At 36.2% G+C, this 19,164-nt stretch overlaps 1 protein-coding gene across 16 annotated transcripts in view; it reads right to left on the minus strand.

Moving 5' to 3' along the window:
- Positions 1 to 19,164, minus strand: part of PAM (peptidylglycine alpha-amidating monooxygenase) — a 286,118-nt gene that overhangs the window by 240,274 nt on the left and 26,680 nt on the right. For 14 of the 16 annotated variants that reach the window (XM_033408473.2, XM_033408467.2, XM_033408476.2 and 11 more), the window contains exon 2: positions 4,585 to 4,692. The exons of the other annotated variants lie outside the window; for them this stretch is intronic. The gene's annotated coding sequence lies outside the window, so the exon portion shown is untranslated. The remainder of the gene's footprint in view (positions 1 to 4,584; positions 4,693 to 19,164) is intronic. 16 annotated transcript variants of the gene reach the window in all.

Raw genomic sequence — 19,164 nt, forward strand, 5'->3', positions numbered from 1 at the left:
CCAGGCTTTATTTAGTTTTTATTCTCCTCTTACGCTACAAAAACAGCTTAATGTGTCACGTTCTCATGAGTGTTCTATTTCCTCTTGACACTCCACTAAATCTCTTGATCAATGCAATCTCATTCCCACCTTCTTAGGGAAGATGATAAACTCTTTCTTAAATGATAACTACCTCCTTTACTTGGATTCCCAAGGATAGCACAGAGAAGCCCGTGAAGCACACACCCACATTAGGCCACTCACAGCACAGAGCTGGGAGCTGGGACAAAGTACCGCATAACAGCACTAGCTCCACCAAGCTCTGACATATTCTTTCTGGATAACTGTATACCCCCTTTTATCTGTCCTAAATGTCAGAAAATCCACTTCTTATTTCCCAATGGATCTTAAGGCTTCACAGACATCCAAACAATATTATAATATCTCAGATTGAAAGACAACAAAAATTAGAAGGTAAAATACTCTTTCACAGGAAACAAAGACACAGCAAAGAAATCACCCCTTGACTGTCGAAAGTATTATAAATCTCATCTACAAACCACCTTAATCATTAAATTGAAGTTTAGGGTTCAATGAGACTCTGAGCTTAACTTATTTCTTCAACTAAATTCATGTTGGCAAGTGCCAATTAAAAAGCAAATGTAAGTTAAAGCACCACTTCTGAGGGGATATTTGGCCAGAATTTCTAAAGCCTTGACTAGTCAGCTACAGTGCCCCCTCCTGGAAACCACCTTTCTGATAAGGCAAAAAACCCTCCATTCTATTTTTTTTTTTAGGTAAGAAGTGGATTTATTTAGAGAAACATACTCCACAGACAGAGTGTGGGCCATCGCAGAAGGTGAGAAAGGCACCAGGATATGGTGTTGTCAGGTTTTATAGTGGTGGGTAATTTTACAAGCTACTGAGTGGGAGAAGTATTCCAGCTATTTCAGGAAGGGGTGGGGATTTCAAAACACCCTCAATTCTAACCCAGCTTTGCCTCATGATTTACACTGAACTTCCTCTTAGCCCAGAGAAGCAACATTCTTGGCTCCTCTGGTCTTAATACAACACTTTTCCTAATTCCAATTAAAGATAGCATAAGGGCTGAAAAATGACAATGTATATGGGATTTTATTATTAGCATATGAGCTTTAATTTGTTAAATAAAACAAATTCATACTGATTTAATGAAAAAGTATCACACTAACTTCCAACGGCAAAAGGGTTCTAACTCTTCATCACTGGCCAAACCCACTCAGTGGCCAAATTTCACAGATGTATCTTCTCCTTGCTCCAGCCCCACAGTTGCCCCTCTAGCTTAGATCTTCTCTATCAGTCATCTCATAACGCTCTGGTCCTTGGTCTTCCTGACTTCATTGTCCCACCTCTTTAATCATTCTTCGTATCACTTTGTCCTTAATGAGTCTTCACAAATCATGGCCTTGACCAGATTACCACAAAACTCAAAATCCTAAAAAGCTCCTCCTGTGCACCACTGAATAAAGTGCAGAGTTCACAGATTCCATGTGAACGCATCTTTGCCAACCTTATCTCCAGGCACCTTCAGCTACAGCCAATTAGACAATCTGATACACTAATATGTCCCCATACCTTCCCTCCTCTAAGCCTTTGCTCTTACTGTTTCTTCTTCCTGGAATCCCACACCTACCTCCTCATTCCACCCCGCACATACACTCTTCCTGTGTCTCCTCCCTGGCAGCCTAAATCCTACCATCCTTCAAGATCTACCTCCTCCATCAGGGACTGGTTCCACCCCAGAAATTCCACAGTATTCTCCACCTGGCTAACTGCATTTAAAACATTCTACTACCTAGTTATTATCTTGCGTCTTATTTCCCTCTCCCTTCAATCTTCTGAAAAGTAGAGACAAAGTCTATATTTGCCTCCTATTCTCAATATAGCACCTATGATTTGCCTTTGGCATTCACTTGATAAATATTTATTGAATAAATAAACAAAAAAATGTATTGTGTCCTAATTTTCCAAAGTGATTTTTTGATTTTTCCAAAGAATAAATTATTTTACTTAATCTCTGAAACAACCTAGTGCGGTAGGGTAAGGTAGAAATTGGAATTTCACCTTTAGAAATGAAAGTAAAAAACAGAGTCTCAAAATGATGCAATGATTTCTCTTGAACCACATATCTTCTAGGTCCTCTGGTTCCCCAACAGGCTCCTCACCTGGACATCTACTGCTTCTGATGACGGCCAGAAAGGAGGTGCTTTCATATCCCCTCACAACAAATCCACTGTTTCTGAAGAATTAAGGCCAGAATGGCCTTAATTTTTCTTCCTTGCCAGTGACCCATGGCAGAGTCATTCACATCACCATAATATTCTCAAGGCAACTCCTGAGGCTTGGGAGAAACATTTCTTACTACCCGTTTCTCCTCCCTATATCTAGCTACAAGTCTACCTTCTCAAAGGAAAAAAAAAAAAAGTATCTTATCTCATGATTCAGCTATTCTGGGCAAATCCCTGACTTTTCTAAACATCAGATCTTCATTTTCAAAAAGAGAAGAACACTAGTACTACCTCATACTGTAGTTATGACGATAAAGATAATGCATAAAGTACTGGCACATCAAAAGCTCTCAATTAAAAAGTTATTACAAGTAATAATAATGAACAAAACCACAGAGAATCAAATTATACCACCTTCTTTGAAAGGCTTCATTTGTATTCCAGTACAGTCTATAATTGGGTGATGAGGAAACAGAAATTGGCCAAGTAAGAGCTTGAATAATTAAGTGGGGACCTTAGTTTTTTTGTTGTTCAAAATGAGGGTGTTGATCTTTTCCAGTCTAACATTCTATGTGCTAGGAAAGCATTCTAAGGCAATGCTTTTGTTTCTCCCACACAAATATCTGCCCTCTTCTGCAACCAAGGCCATCAGAGTGCCCAATGTATGGGTACTTTTCTTAGTCCCTGTAATAGACTGAAATTATTCAAAGTTTTATCCTTAAAGAATTTAAACTTTGCTTTCATTTAAACATTCAGGATCTTTATACTACCACTGAACTCACCCATGAGTCAATTAACTTTGATGTTTTCCCAAAAGTAAACAATGATTATAAAACCTTCAATGTTTTGAATCTAAAAGTCAAAGGAATTATAGATGATGGCTTACTCTAATACCAAGAATTTACTTCAACATGTCATGATTCTAATTTTGATTATAATTCCCAAAGGAAGCACTGGATTAAGTTCTAATGTAGTTTCTCTAAAGAAGCCAGTTTAAGATAAGTTCCCATTTTAGTCTCTCAATTAGTGGAACTTTAAAATACCTTTTCCCTGGGATACAAATTAAGAACTTTGCTGAAAATGTAGAGCATTTGTATGAATCCAAACACAGATATTGTTTTCATGAAAAAAAAAGGAAGCATAAGAGGGGTTAAAGATGATGCCTGCAGCCTAAGAAGACCAACTGAGCTGAAAGGGTCTGACAGCAGGATGTGGGTTATAATGCCTCTGAATGAAATTCTTTTGTGTGAGGGTCTCACAAAGGGCATCCAGGCAGGACTGTGTGTGTTTGGATTTAAATTAATCAACCAGTCAGTTCCACAATGTTAAGATTCCTCCTGTTTAACAGATTAAGGCAGGTTTACTGGCAGTTCCCAAATGATGTCAACAGCTTCTAAAAGGTCAAATGCAGCAACGCACACCAAATGTCCTAGTATAAAGAGCACCAATAACTCTTCCCTCTATAATCTGCTAGGTGTGACTTATTAAATGCAGTGGATTATCCCATTTTAATCAGCTGTCCTGGTATAAATTTTCTTTTTTTTCTTTCCCCAAAAAGCTGAAACACATTTATACATTTTAATGATATACATTTGAAAACTGCCTGTTTTATTCTATAGTATATCTGGTTAAAACAATATAAATAGCCCAGCTTCACCACTGCATCTTGCAAGGGGGTTGGGTGATGGGGCAGAAAGGCACAGAGGTGGAACTATTTTAGTCAATAGGGGCCAAGTACGACCAAAGCATTTTCTGTGTTGTTAGCACAAACTCACAAAAAGAAAGTTATAGCTGCAACCACTGCCAAGTAAAAAATGCTCAAAAAACAGCATGTATATAAAAAGGAAGAACCCTGGCCAGGTGGAAGATTCCATATGGGTTCAAACTCATGGATTCTAGCCCTTCGGGAACTTCTTTAAAATCTCGTGTTTCACTGTTTTTCCCAAGCAGTAAAGGACTGAATGCATTCTTGTAAAATATTAATCATGCGTGTCTTGGGCACTGAGTCGAAAAGGAAAAGGGAAGAGAAGATAAGCCAAGGATACTAGAGTATAAGGTGATCAGGACCAGCTCTTGTCTGACAATGCTGTAGAAACATTAACCGCTGGCCCTGGGACTCAAAGGAAGCTCCAAGAACCAACACAGCCCCCTGCCTCCCACTGACGTTCCTGACCTTCAACTGAGGAAGGGAAGGCATTGTGGCGTAGGTTATTAGAGCACAGCATTGAGTCTAAATCCCAGCTCTGCCACCTCTAATCCCTGTGATCTTGGGCAAGCTACTTAAACTCCCTGATCATCACTTCTCTCAACTATAAAACTAAGGAAGGAATAATCATACCTCTGAAGGTTGTTCAGAGCACTCCTGTGAGCCAGGCACAGTTTCAGGTGTCAGGAATACAGTGTTGAGTAAACCATACAAGGCCACTGATCTCAAGGAGCTTGCATTCTGGGTTGGGAGATAAAATAATAAACAATTAAATGAATAACATAATTTTACACATATGGGAAAAGGCTCTGAAGAAACACATCATAGGATGACAAGATAAAAAACTGACTAGATGGAAGAATAATGACAGAGTTGTCAGAGAGAAACCTCAGTCTCAGTAGAAATGGCATTTGAACAAGGAGAAGGAGCAAGATGCACAAAATAAAAGGATAGAGCCTTCCAGGCATAGCGATCAGCAAGAACAAAGGTCCCAAGACAGAAATGAGCTCAGGATGTTCAAGGAACATGAGGAAGCCCAGTGTAACGGAAGGACAGTGAACAGTGAGCAATAAGGGTAGACACCTATTAGACAGTTAACTGGAGTCAAGTAATAAGGTAGTTCATGAACGGAGCTTGGGGTACAGAGCTGGAAATATAAATGTGGGAGTAACTTAACACAATTTTCTGTAAAGCACCCACCACAGTGCCTGAACATTATGATTATGGATAACCAATCTCTCCATTCCCACTTTTCCAAATAAGTAAATTGATATTTGCATTAGGGAAACTGTCAGCAAAATAGAAAAAAAGAAGGAAGACAGGTAGCATTGGATTCGCTCAGGGAAAACAAAGACGTTTTATGTTGAGTGCCAACTTCTACAAAATAGTAGGAGCTTCCTGCTGTTCTGAGTTGAGCAGGATTCTGAGGCCAGCTATGGCCTGTGTAACAATGTGTCTCATTACTTGCAAAATATATAAATGTAACAGATTTCCAAGGCTTTGGAATTGGCAGTTCTTGTTCACTATAGGTTTTAAAATTTTTTAATTTTGGTAATTATTTCTCAGAATAATAATATGAATTAAATACCATCACTATCCCTGTTTTATAGTTAAGAAATTTGAGGCTCAGAGAGAATAACTTATTTGCCCAAAGTGACCAGCCTTCCAATAGTTAAAACTGAGAACCAAATTTGGGTGTCTCTAACTCCTAAGACCATATTCCTACCTACTGTCATATACATGTGTAATTTTGCTAAATATGCTCCTTATTTGCATTCCCCCAACTGCACTTTAAGGGTCCTCCCAATGGGGCCTGGCTCCAGGATGGAATATCTTGTACCGTCATCACTCTAGCTCTGGCATGTTCTTTGGTTTCTAAATTCTCACGTCTCATTCGGAAGGAAAGCATCCAGGCACAATTCTTTCCTGTATTGATGTTGGTGGAAAACATCTTATTCGTTAAAATGCCAAACCCTATTTGATTTAGTGATTCGGTCATCTTATAAGCAAGCTGACAATTTTAGCAATGTCAGAATTCCAAATTATTTTAGCAATCACCTACCTATTATTCATCACCTATCCTATTTTTCAGCTGACAGGCGTCTCATCTAGCTGTATTTAAAAACACACACATAGGGACTTCCCTGGTGACACACTGGTTAAGAATCCACCTGCCAATGCAGGGGACATGGGTTCAATCCCTGGTCCGGGAAGATCCCACATGCCGTGGAGCAACTAAGCCCGTGCACCACAACTACTGAGCCTGCTCTCTAGAGCCCATGAGCCACAAATACTGAGCCCGCGTGCTGCAACAACTGGAGGCTGCGCGCCTAGAGCCTGTGCTCTGCAACAAGAGAAGCCACCGCAATGAGAAGCCCGCGCACCACAACAAAGAGTAGCCCCCGCTCGTCACAACTAGAGAAAGCCCGCGCGCAGCAATGAAGACCCAATGCAGCCAAATAATAATAATAATATTAATTAATTAATTAAAAAACGCATACCTACACTAGCAAATTAAGTTAGTGCCACTGTTGTTATTGTTACCTCACCCACACAACAACATATTCATATACTTTGACTAAAGAATAGGAATTTTTTGGAGGTTAGTCCTAAGGAATAGGAATTTTATTTTTAAGGATTCCAAGGCAATAAGAAGTAAAAACTCTTGTACAGCTTACAGACTTACCATGACATAGGCAGAAAAGCCAAAACATATTTAACCCTGAATTGCTTTGTCCTTTCCCTCCACCCCATGCTTTCTTTCCCTCCCATCTATTTTCTACAAGAGGGCCTCATAACAGGAGAAAAGCATGCCATATACTACCTTGATTTGATTCCAGCAAACTAACCAGAATTTGAATTTTTATTAGCAAGAGCCATAGGCAAGAGCAATAATACACTATATCTATCACAGTGTTTAGTTTTATTCATGAACCCATGCTGGGTTAAGAAAAAAAGAAGAAAAGCTAACTTGAAAGCATTATTGAAAGATGGTTAACTCTCTAGCCACAAATGAGAATCACAAGCTACTTTGATGTGTGAGAATTTTTAGTGCCTAAATTTAAAGAAAGGACATCTATGATACAAGTTTAACCATTTAAAAAATTCCAATAATATATTTCTTTTGCATCTCGAAAAACCAGTAATTACCTAAGGGAATAAATAAATTAGAACTCAGCCTCAGAAATTAAGCCTTAAATGCAAAGCATACGAACAATATTCCTCCCTCATCATATGGTTCAGTGGCAAAATGCCAGCTCTAATATGTTCAGTACGGGAAATAACTCTTCATATTGTCATTTTCTCACAGTCATCACTCCACAAGGACTTTAGGCATTAACCAAACTGCATACACATCTTCACCTCAAAAATTCAACTAAGTATAAATCAGAGCATTACTCAATGTATAAACTATGTGGCACATGACTGCAAAGACTGTGATTGCACAAAAACTTGTGCCAATACTTAATTTGAAACTAACCCTGACAATGACCTAAAATCGCTAACCTTCGAACCCTAACCAATCTGTCATTTATATAGTGCATGCCATGGTCTACTTTCGCACGACATTTGAGAATTATTATTCGGTATGTATAATTCTTAAAGGTTGTATGAAAATAGGCCATGGAATATACTGTGTAAGTTTCAAAAGAAAATGGAAATTACTAAGGAGAAAAGTGAGTGGATTAAAATGTGTGATTTTTCATAACAATGGTCCAAAGATATGGGAAAGGTGGAAAGTTGACACCACGTACTTTGTATGGCTTTTAACTTATAAATATATTACATCTGATATTATTTATTAAAATACTTGTATTTACCAATCTGAATATATTTAAACAGTCTTCAAACCTAAATGCTGGAACATCACAATTTTCTCTTCTCTCTCTTACCAAACTGACATGTCTCCATCAATAACTACTTGGAAAAATATTCAAGGCAATCTCAAAAAGAATTACTGTGCTTCATTATGAAAAACAAAAACGCAGCTTTTAAAAAGTACTCTGTCTGACATTCAGTTCTGTATGCTGCTACAGCAGGTCAAAAGCCATTAGCCACCTACTGAAAATTCATACTAGGAAATAATATGTCCTTCAAAATTATTTCACATACAGTATTCTCAAAGTAAAATGGGTGAGGCTATATTCTAAATGTTTAAAAATGTGATGCCTCAAAAAGAAATATACTCACCATGTCAGAAATTAATGTGAACATAGATTTAATAATGGTCATAATTTAGAACACTCACCTTAGATAAACAAAGTACTGTGTCTGCTATGAGAGAAATGTATACATAAAATAACCAACCACCTCAACACCGTATGGTTATTATACTCTCCTTTTCCAATAAAAGTAACAGACTCAATATGATTCCTCGGACACTTAGGATATTCTCACTATTCAACAGTCTTCTGGGGACTGACCCAACAGTCCTCTTGTATCTTTAAGACATTCTACAACTCTATTTGGGCAGAAGAAGCAAAACAGGAGCCCCTGTGCTACTGGACATTAAAAAGAATTCACAAGTCTATGTTATTTAACATTTTGAAACTTGGCACTGAAGTCTATGGTTTTCTATGGTTTTTCCACTAATAGATTCTATTAGCAATTATTAGCTAATTGGCCACTTGGCACTTTGTACAACCAGGTACGGAGCTAAGTGCTTGACACATCTTAATGCATTTAATCCTCATAACAACTTTATGATGTAGATAATATCCTATTGCCGTCTTACAAGTAAGGAAACCAAGGCACCAAGAGGTTAAGTAATTTGCTCATAGTTATACAGATAGCAGGTGGCTACTTTTCAATGAGGGAGACATAGTTTATAGAATGTGAGGTCCCAAATAGGATGAGGAAACCAAGGGAAAGAAACTGAAAAAGGCAAAAGTACAAGGGGAGTCAATGATAGGATGGAGAAATGTTTTCTCTTTCACTATTTTCTCTAATCTTAGCTGGCTGACTATGGTGCTTAATAAACAAAAATAAAAAGGTAACTTAATTGTAACCCAGTTTTCAAGAGCAAAGGTGACTCCTACTTAAAAACTAGGAAGCTCAAATTTTCTTGCCTTACTTAAAAGACGGATTTCTGCTGTGTGGAACTGCAAACACCCAATCTCACTGCCCAAGCTCTGAGATAACATCTGGTGGATAAATACACATTTTGGTGCCATGTCAGATTCATATTCACAGGCTGTAGGGGCAGAGATGGGTCTATAAGAGCCCTAGACTATTCACCTATAAACCTGGTTCCTAACATGGATCCAGGGCAACCCCTGATGACTGATCTCCTGAAGGGTCAGTGGGGTAACAGACGATTAGTTCTAGAGGTTCCACCTCTCATGGACTTCAGCCAACCTAAACCTGTTTATAGAGATCTTGAACTGGCTCCCCAATATAGTGCCACTGTCTCTTCCAGGGGCCCTATTCCAAAATGTATCATCAGATCACAGGAGTTTTTTGTTGACACCATTGGGTATTTGGATTCTGTTTGATTATTTAATAAAAAGACATTTCTCCCTTAAAAACAATACTGCAGGCCTCTAAATCTCCAAGTATAAATTAAACAAAATAACTCCTGGTTAATAAAATATGAATTCAAACAAAATGCTTCTGTTGAAATGGAGTATCTAAAATATTTCTGGAAAAAATTCACTAATCCCGCTGATAATAAGGTTGGAAAAGATTCCCTTTTCCACACCCAACCCAAAGGAAATTGAATCCCTGCTTTAACTGGAGACTGTTGCTATTTGTCTTATGGGTAAAGGCCAAATTATGCGTATTTTTGGGACTTCGGTCAAGAATCAAGGTCAGTCACCAGATTTTCTCCCATATCAACAACATAGCGGCAGCATGAATACAGATGTTCCTTATCCCTTTCACCATGATTTTTCAAACTCAGTTTTCCCTCTCAGAGCAGCTAAGATTTCTTCGTTTGTCAAAAGGATAGCCATTAAGAAAATTACTTAGCTAATAAACAAGGAAATTAGCTAGCAGGCCTGATACAAAACAGATAGTAGCAACACTAACAGCAATCTGTACACACAAAGTAAGGCAGCAAGAGTGGCTCTGATAAGCACTCTGAAACTGCAAGTGGTACTCAAAAAACTGAGTGTCACTAGTACTAGGGGTCAGACAGCAGTTGTAAACTTTTCTCTTTGTCTCACTTGGTTCCCCCAAAAATCTCAATTAGTTTTGAGTTTTATCAAAGTATGTGAAGAGAAAGAAAGCAGCAGAAAAGAGGAAACAGGGAAAGTATCTGGGCAGGATAACTCTTCTCCCTCTCCAACCACTTTTCTGTATCTTCTTTTGTCAATGTTTGAAGGAACCAGCTAAACACTTGTTTAATTTTGAGAAAAGCTACATAACCTAAATAAACAACACAATGGAAATAGGACTTGTGAATCCCATGAAGGATGGTGCCAGATTTTGAAGCACATGATTATCAAGCAAAATGATAAGGGCAGAATGTTTATTACATTTTACGTGATCAATAGATATGTATTTTTAAAGCTAACAATCTTTAATTTTTTTTTTTTTTTGCTTTTAACTTGTATACAATTGGGTTTCTATCCCCTACAGTAACTGATTATGGAATAAACAGTTGAAGAGTAAAAAAATATTATACACTCAATTTTTTGGTGGGGAAATTGTAAATTTTACTAAATTTCGCATTTCATCAAAATGTCTTCAGTTCTCTACAAAAATTAAACTTTTCCTAAAAGTCTACATTGATATCTTCTCTCTGATTTTAAAATAGGAAGCTTCCCTGATTTAATCACTTCTTACAAAATGCTTGAAATGCTTTATTCCACCCTGGGTTGAATAATTCCTCCCTTCAGTTGGTCAGAAATGTATCTAAATCAATAAGAATCCACTTCTGCCAATTCATTCCAGGAAAACATTCATTTCCACCTGCCCAAATCACACCTCCGCTCCAGGCTGACCCTTCCTGACCTTCACTGAGATGATGTCTTGCCTCCCCCTCTCACCTCCATGTTACCCGGTCATCATAGGGCTGCATGACCCTCAATACACCAGAAATAGAAGAAAACCAGTAACAGTAATTCATGTTTAAATGATCTTTAAAGCTTTAAAGCTAAATTTAAATTAGCTTTACAAAATAGAGTCTCAAGTGGTAACTGGCCAAGGATAAATAAACCACTTCATGTACATTCTAAATATGGGGAGATATATATATATATATATATGTATAGCTGATTCACTTTGTTACAAAGCAGAAACTAACACACCATTGTAAAGCAATTATACTCCAATAAAGATGCTTAAAAAAAAAAAGGAAACCAAAAAATAAAATTAAAAAATAAATAAAAATGGGGGAAAAAAATTCAAAAGTATTAAATAAGTAATGAATTTTAGTTAAAGTTCCCCTAGAGATCAGTGAGTATATGAATATTTTTAATGAATTTTAAAAAAGAAAGAAATGGGTCTTTAAGTTGTTAAGGCAGAAATTCTCAGGTAAATATAATACAACACATTCAATATGTTTCACATATTGCTGAATTTTTAAGTCTTAAGTTCAAAATGTAAAAATTATCTGCTCTAACTCTAATCACTTTACAAAATTGATAAATTAATTTTGTATATAAATCTAGGATAAAAGTGTTCCTATAATTACTTAATTCATCTAATATTTTCAAAATTCTTTTAAAATCTTTTACTAGTTCAGGTTTTTAAATGAGGAAGGATATTACTATATTACTTAAATAAAATGAGCTTTAAAATAAAACCACTACTTATGTACTTAATATATTGAAGTATATTAATATATATGTATACAACATACTTAAAATACTGCACTAACCAACTTTTTAAAAGATTTTCCAATAGTTTCACAATTTTTTAAGTTTCCATTTACAAAAAGCTTTTGATTTAAGCATTAAAATCAGAAACACCTAGACACTTCATATATATTTAAATATGTATCTATGTGTTTTTTCTAGGAATTTTAAAAGCAAAGAAGCAGGTGTTCTAGAAAACATTCACAAGTTCAGGTAAGTTATCTTAAATAATTTTAAGAGGAAGAAAGGAAAAATAGATCTAAGACATTATTTTAGTGTAGAAAGAAAAAAATGTATTTATTCTGTTCCTATGAGGACCAAGACTCCTAACCGACCATGATGCCAAAGGGGAGATTTTTTTTTAGAGAAAAAAAAAATTATCTCCATGTTACTTGATTAAAGCTAAACTCGACTTGGCAGAACTCTTATCTGCTCCTGGAGACTTTTGTGTTACCTTTTTTAATCTAAGATGGCTAAAGAAAGCACATTTCCTACTCACAATCAAACTATCAGCCAGTATGAGATTACCATAAGCCTCAAAAACTGTGAACCTGTATTCTGATTTGCACGAAGAATGAACCAATGGTAATTACGTGCTACAAGTTCTTCACTTGACAAAATTATGGTTTGTAGAGCTCCTTTAGATAGGGAGCACCTCGAGTGTATTTAGAAGAGATTTCAAATTACTAAATTTGCCATAAAGTTATGTTAGTATACTGCCCCCTTCCAACTCTTCGTAATGCCAGTCAATGGCAAATGGGTGACCATGTATCATATTGTTTTTGAAAGCTTATGCAAGCCAAGAGATCTTAATAATCAATTGTTTGGTAAACAGATAAAAAGGCTTGTGCATTTGTCAGGTGTCTTTTATACAAATACATTCATTTCCTGGAACTTGGTAAATTCTTGAAAGTAACCTTATAGTCTCCTCACATGCCTTTTATCACTATTGAATTGGACAGCAATTTATGACAATAAAGATTTCATTTACCTTTAATGTTTTTCTCAATGATTTTGGCATTACTTGTGCCACCTCCCATATGTTTTAACATAAACACAAACCCACATATATACACACATCAATGTTAACTTTGATATATCTGAAGTGAATTTCCTAAATTCCATAATACTATGTATAAATATAAATTATAACTCCAAAACAGCAAATGGTTGTAATCTTCATTCATGGAAAAAAGGGCCAGAGAGTTGCTCAAATACTTTGCTGTAAGAAATACTCAATAATCAATTTCTTATTATCTTCCTTATTAGGATGGGGAAAACTTCTCTCAATGTTTGCATATTGCTCAGTAAAAATGTCAACTGCTGTTGAGTTTCAGCAATACTTGGTTTAATGGAGCACACCCAAATGGAAATGTTCACTACAGCTACACTTTCCTTCGAGAAACGCCTAGCATATCCTAGATAAAACCCTAGAGACAAGTTATCTGGTTACGGATCATAAAACTGAATGCTTTACAACTAATTGACAGGGTAAGTTTTTCTCAGGGAGGTTGGAGGAAGGTAATTTACCTTATCTATCTTGTATTCAGAAACAAACCCCAAATAGAGTTAAGTAATCTATCTCAAAGGTTTCTGTTGGGTTTTTTTGTTTGTTTGTTTTTTTCCTTGGTAATACTTGGCAAAATGTTGAAAACAGAAAAATCCACTGGGGAAAAAGCAGTTGCAAAAGAAACTACATACAGCCAGGTTAATGTCTTTAACACATAAATACATCTCACAAATAGAAAAAAGGAACACATCAGATTAACCATGACATGAAGAAATACATATGCTAAAAAATCATATACAAATGCTCACCACCAATGCAAATTAAAATAAATGATTACAATTCTCCACTTCTCAAATTGGTGTTAACAAAAGCCCTAATTCTGGGATGGGCAATGGGTGTTCTGATACAGACCACTAGAAAAGTATAAACCTGCACAGTCTTTCTGCGCAGGACAACTTGACACATATATATCAAACGCCTTTGAAAATGTTCATATCTTTTTACTTAATTTTTATCCTAGAGATTTATTCTTAAAAAATAAATAGAGATAGGGAAAAGATTAATCTAAATGTTCATATCTTTTTACTTAATTTTTATCCTAGAGATTTATTCTTAAAAAATAAATAGAGATAGGGAAAAGATTAATCTAAAAGTATTTTCATCATAGTGTCATTTATAATAGCAAAAAAAGAATATTCTAAAATCCTAGTAATAGAGGATTGGTGCAGGCATAAAATCAAAGGAAATACAGCTACTTAGAAGGCAGCTGTGAAAGAATATTTAGGGATATGAGCAAATGTTACTATTTAATGCTCAGTGAAAAAATATGCAGGTTATAAAATAGAATAATCATTACAATCCTAATTTTATGTCTCCCAGTTTTGCGTCTCTGTTTGTTAATGTGTGTGCACATATGCATGGACAGAACAGTAGAACTGCTGACACACAAACAAATGGTATCGGTGCCTATCTCTGCGTGGTAAAATAATGGGTAATTTTTTTTTTTTTTTGGCTGCACCACATGGCTTGTGGAACCTCAGTTCCCCGACCAGGGATTGAACCCGGGCCACAGCAGCGAAAGCCCAGAATCCTAACCACTGGACCACCAGGGAACTCCCAATAATGGGTAATTTTTAAAATACGACAGAGCTTTTTTTTGCATTAGCCAATATTCCATAATGAACAAATATAATTCAAGAAACAATGGGGGGAAAACATAGTTACTCACAAAAATAAAACTGTATAACCTCTTTTACAAGTGATACTCAGTTTCTGATAACTAGAATAACACTTCAGAATAATGAAAATAATGTTCCTATAAGAGGCTTAAAATAGACTCTGTCCACAGAAATGAAGAGAGTGGCATCACTTCTCCGCCTGGCGAAAGCAGCCAACTGAAGCAGCGTTAGGTAACCTAATACCACACTGTTTAGATAGGTTTTCCACCCCACCACTTGGATCCCAGGATAAGAGTCAAATTATCCTCATAAGAACCAGAGGGTTAGATGAAGAAGCTACTGTCTGGGACTTCCCTGGTGGTCCAGTGGTTAAGACTCCATGCTTCCAACGCAGGGGGGGCGTGTGTTCAATCCCTGGTCAAAGCACTAAGATCCCACATGCCGCGGGGTGTGCAGCCAAAAAGATAAAAAAATAAATAAATAAAAATAAAATATTAAAAAAAAAGAAGCTACTGTCTTAGTAAAATAAGCATGAAGATGGCCATGAGATCCACCATGATCTTTGTACAGCTATAAAACAGGGATAATAGCACTAGCTATCCTAAAGGCAGTCTTTCAGGCAAATAACTGCTCATTTCTTGAGATCACATCAATATTGCTTTTATATCAACAACAAAAATTCGTGGCATATTTTATAATAACTAAGATACATTAGTTCCCATAATCTAGTATATCTATACTACATTTTTGATTGCCTGTATTTTTTTGTGTGTGTGTGGTACGTGGGCCTCTCACCGTTGTGGCCTCTCCCGTTGCGGAGCACAGGCTCCGGATGCGCAGACTCAGCGGCCATGGCTCACGGGCCCAGCCGCTCCGCGGCATGTGGGATCTTCCCGGACCGGGGCAGGAACCCGTGTCCCCTGCATCAGTAGGCGGACTCTCAACCACTGCGCCACCAGGGAAGCCCTGCCTGTATTTTAAAGGTTATATGTGCTACCTGTTCACTGAGCTTATAAGTAAGCTTAACGAGTTACAGTTAAGCTGATTATTTTGCACATGATGCTATAATTTCCTGAATAAACAAATATCAATCAACAAATATTTATTGAGCATCTTCCATGCTCCAAGAGTTATGTCAAGTACTGAAAGACAATATTTTTAAATATGGGCAAATCATTCCCCAGATCATATACAAGATAAGGAAAATGTGTTTTTCCCAAATTTAGTCTAATGATGACTACTGAATATTTATGAATATGAGTAGTTAGCTAACCCTTATATTTGTCTCATTAGTTTGTTCTCTAACTGGAAGCATTTTATTACTTTATATTACCATTTTAGTAAGCTTTGTTTTCTTTAGTGCAGTAAAATATACATAACATAAATGTACCTTTTTAACCATTTTTAGGTGTACAGTTCAGTTGAATTAAATACATTCACACTGTCATGCAACCATCACCACCACCCATCTTCAGAACTTTTTCATCTTCTAAAACTAAAACTCTGTACCTACTAAACAACTTTCCCCATCCTCCACCCCCACCCACCCACCCTTGGCAACCACCATTTTATTTTCTATCTTTATGAAGTTGACCACTCCAGGTACCTCCTGTAAGCGGGATCATGCAATATTTGTCCTTTTGTGTCTGGCTTATTTCGCTTAGCACAATGTCTTCAAGGTTCATCCATGTTGTAGCATGTGTCAGAATTTCATTCCTTCTTAATACTGAGTAATAGTTCACTGTCTGTATATACCACACTTTGTTTATCCATTCAACCATCGATGGACATTTGGGTTATTTACACCTTTTGGCTTTTGTGAATATCGCTGCTATGAAAATTGGTGTACAAATACCCATTCAAGTACTTGCTTCCAAATTGTTTGAGAATATACCCAGAAGTATAGAAGTGGAATTGCTAGATAAGTTTTGCTTTTAAAAGTACCAACTTTCAATAAACGTGTTTCTTGAGTTTTTAAAAATCAATATCATCAAATTCAGTCTCTAGACTGAGTTTTTAGCAGCAAAACAGCTATTTTATTTCCTTTCATTGTATGCTTCAAAGGCCCAAGTTAAAAATAAAAATACTTTTCATACCTATGACTTGAAGGTGAATCTCCCAATAATTCCAGTGTTAGCCAACTTCCCTCTAGCAAAGCGCATCACCCTTCAGTAATGTCGTCTATAAATATTCTTCCTGTTTCCCCACACCTTCTAGCCTCTGCCCCTGAGTGTCAACCATCAGGGCACTTAACCACCAAACCATTATGTTCTTGTAGCTGTTATGTTCCCCTCCAGCTATTCACACATTCTTATCTCACACATCCTGATTAACACATACTTGTTTTAATAATGCCACCACAATGCTCTCAGTTTTTCTGTTAGAAGTTACTTAATTGGAAGAATTCCAGCCAAATGAAATAAAACAAAGCTGTATGTTTCAGATAAAATTATGAGTGTCTCTCAACACAATATCTGATTTCATACCATCATAAAAACCAGACGTAACACAGCCCATAATGCAGATATTATCATCTGTTACTCAGTCGTGTTACAAAAGAATTCCACCTTATTTTTTAAAATTCATATGAAGGATTCCACTCACACTAATATATGAGTAGTTTTTTAAAAGTATGTAAATATCAATAAGGCATTTCATTGCTGTTGTGAGTAGAGAAATCATCTATAGATGCAAAGCCACCATTTTTGAATCCCTAACTGTGAATTACTGACCACTTGAAAAGAGAAATGTAGTTCCTATCAAAAAGAAAAAGTTATTATGCCTTGCATGCAATCCATAACTTTATGACACCAGTGGCATGATGAAGTTATTAACGTTTTTCTGACAAAGTAAAGACCATAATAACTCACTGCCACCTTCATCAAAGCTAGTGAGTTATGGAGTATATGAAGGGTAATTACCCTTTAAGTAAAGTATGTGGGCGGTTTCTTATTATAAATTTTTATCTTTAATACATAAATTTCCACATTTTGTTAACAATTTAGGCTGAATTATGTGATTAAATTATAAAAGAAAATTACTTCGTATCTGTTCATTTCTCATCTAAGACATCAAACATATGATTTCTGTTACTAGGGTCCAGTGATTTGTTTGAAGTCAATCAGAGCTGTGGAAGTACAAATTAACTGAAATAGGACTTACCTCAAGTATTTTTTTTTAATTTTTAATTTTATAGTGGAGTATAGCTGATTAACAATGTTGTGATAGTTTCAGGTGCACAGCAAACCCTCAAGTATTTTTATAGTGAGAAAGAGCAAAAGATTTTTCACAGATGTGATATAATTTTAGTTCTTAAACCAAAAGCTAATGTATCTATTTTGCCTACTGCCAATGATGATAGTAGCAACTATCTATATATAGTTTTATATATATATCTATATATAGTTGAAATGTCTATATATATGTATCATTTAATAAATCCTGATTTATGCACTTACTATACATGCTAAATCATGACTTAGAGAATTCCAATTTCTTAGATGGGGAGCTACAAATAGATACTGGAAATACCCAGTATTTATGAGAATACCCAATATTAATATTTATCTATGTAAAGCCCGACATTTGCATTCATTCACTAAGGGACCCACACCTCTAAAATTGCTACTGGCCCCCATCCATATCATGAAATATGGATTTCCTTGATGAGAGTTGCACAACAGTTTCCTTCCAGGAGAAAAGCTGATTGGGGTCTTGTCGGAGCTGATGTTAGACACTTGTACCATAAAGTGGCATATTTTCAATATCTTTTTCTGACCCTAGGAAGTTTGTCCCAAATGTGGACCATTTCCAGAACACAAAAACTCCAAGTAGCACAGGAGAGTGTTAGATATATTTAGAACCTGCCTGGACATATGCCCAAGTTACAAGAGTTCTGTGGATCTGACAGGGCCTAGACATGGTATCCTGAATTACATCTATCCCTCTGCTGCCAGTTCCCAACCCCTATTGAAATAGGTTGAAAAATGTGGATTGTACCACTACTTTGAGGAGGATAAGAAAAATGTTAAAGATGAAGCATTTCTCCTTGGCCTTTACACCAGCATAATGATTTCTAAACTAAGGGAAGATTTTAAATGAAATTCAGATCATTATAATTCAAGAGTGGTGAGGAACAGCCTTAATTTACAAATCTCAGATGCTGCCAGAGGCACTGCCTTCTTCTCATTGTACTGTAAGGGTCAAATGTATCCTGTGGGAATTACCATTGTTATTACTAATTATAATCACACGTTGCTTGGTAGCTTTCCTTTATATAATTTTTGACGCAGAAACTGTTACGATATATTCCTGACCTTTACACTATGCATCAAGAGAGTAGTAATTTACTTATTCCTGTTCAGAGTAAATTCTTGACTTGCTACTGACTATGCTCAGAATGAGGATTAATGAAACACGATTTAAAATCATAAAGAATTTGGAGCCCAGTTCCTCCTAACCCTCAACTTTAAGCCAAAACTCCAGAACGTGTCTAAATTAAAACGTACATTTTAATTTCTATATGTTTAGAAACTTCGATATGTTTTTGGTACATATCTACATTTTCTCCATAAATGATTCAGAATTTAATTCCTAGAAATCTGCTGGTTTGTAATCTTTCCCTTCCATGTTCAGAAGTTCATAAAGCTGGCAAAAATAACATAAGAAAGACTCAGAAACTATCAATAGCAACAATTTAGAAAATAAGACTAGAGACTGAGAA

Source organism: Orcinus orca, chromosome 3 (genome assembly GCF_937001465.1).
Source record: "Orcinus orca chromosome 3, mOrcOrc1.1, whole genome shotgun sequence".
NCBI classification, from domain to species: Eukaryota; Metazoa; Chordata; class Mammalia; order Artiodactyla; family Delphinidae; genus Orcinus; species Orcinus orca.